Here is a 1,213-nt window from a genome sequence, read left to right as displayed (position 1 = left end):
AAAGGGGGACCCGGGAAAGGGGGATTGGGAAAGGGGGATTGGGAAAGGGGGACCCGGGAAAGGGGGATTGGGAAAGGGGGATTGGGAAAGGGGGATGGGAAAGGGGAATTGGGAAAGGGGGATTGGGAAAGGGGGACTGGGAAAGGGGGATTGGGAGAGATGGGAAAGGGGGATTGGGAAAGGGGCAGGAAAGGGGGTCTGGGAAAGGGGGACTGGGAGAGATGGGAAAGGTCGGGAAATCTGGGAATGGGAAAGGGTTTAGGGAACCTGGGAAAGGGTTTAGGGAAACCTGGGAATAGGGAAAGGGTTTAAGGGAAACCTGGGAAAGGGTTTAGGGAAACCTGGGCCTAGGAAAGGGTTTAAGGAAACCCGGGAAAGGGTTTAAGGAAAGCTGGGAAAGGGTTTAAGGAAAGCTGGGCTAGCGGGAAGTGCTCCTGGATGGGACTGAAGGGTCCCTTCATCCCGGCCCATTCGAGGATTCCCGGGAATCCCCAGGCTCCCCACCCCTCCCCCACTCCCAGCAGCACCTGGGGAAGCTCCAGGAGCAGAAATCCCCAAATCCCCAATTCCTGCCAGGCTTTGTAAATCCCAGGCCCAATCCTGGAATCCCGGGCCTAAATTCCCTTTTCCCCCTGCACAGCCAAGCTCCAGTTTAGGACGGGTCTACCAAAGCCGAGCTTACACCACCACCGAAAAATGCAGAGATCCAAGGCTAAACCGAGCCCTAGAGAGGGAACAAATCCCGCTTTTCCACAGGCAAGGAGCAGGCGGGGAAAAGAAACCGCTCCCAGCTCTCCCCGGCAATGCCAGGGTCATTTTTAAGCGCGGATTAAGTCGCTGAGCAGGCGATTAGCGCTAAAGCAGCGTTTACTGCCGGCGATGTCAGGCCGGCTCAGCGCCGGGTGAGTTATGGAGCAGCAGGGCCTTTTCCAGAGGCTTTGGAGCAGCGGGAAAGGAAAAGTCGGCCATAAAGTCAGGAAGAGCAGCTCGGGAATAAATCAGCCTAATGCCGGGTTTAGTGCTTGTCGGGATCATTGCCTAAAGCCGGGTTTAGAGCTTGTCGGGATCATTGCCTAAAGCCGGGTTTAGAGCTTGTCGGGATCATTGCCTAAAGCCGGGTTTAGAGCTTGTCGGGATCATTGTGCTGCCTAATGCCGGGTTTAGTGCTTGTCGGGATCATTGCCTAAAGCCGGGTTTAGAGCTTGTCGGGATC

At 56.0% G+C, this 1,213-nt stretch overlaps 1 protein-coding gene across 1 annotated transcript in view; it reads right to left on the bottom strand.

Moving 5' to 3' along the window:
- SKAP1 (src kinase associated phosphoprotein 1) overlaps window positions 1-1,213 on the bottom strand; it is a 114,832-nt gene that overhangs the window by 109,075 nt on the left and 4,544 nt on the right. The gene's annotated exons all lie outside the window — the stretch shown is intronic.

The sequence above is a fragment of the Corvus brachyrhynchos genome, unplaced genomic scaffold, assembly GCF_000691975.1.
Source record: "Corvus brachyrhynchos isolate BGI_N302 unplaced genomic scaffold, ASM69197v1 scaffold47, whole genome shotgun sequence".
In the NCBI taxonomy this organism is placed as follows: Eukaryota; Metazoa; Chordata; class Aves; order Passeriformes; family Corvidae; genus Corvus; species Corvus brachyrhynchos.
Note: the sequence above shows the minus strand (reverse complement) of the source record. Positions and strands in the feature narration are given on the sequence as shown.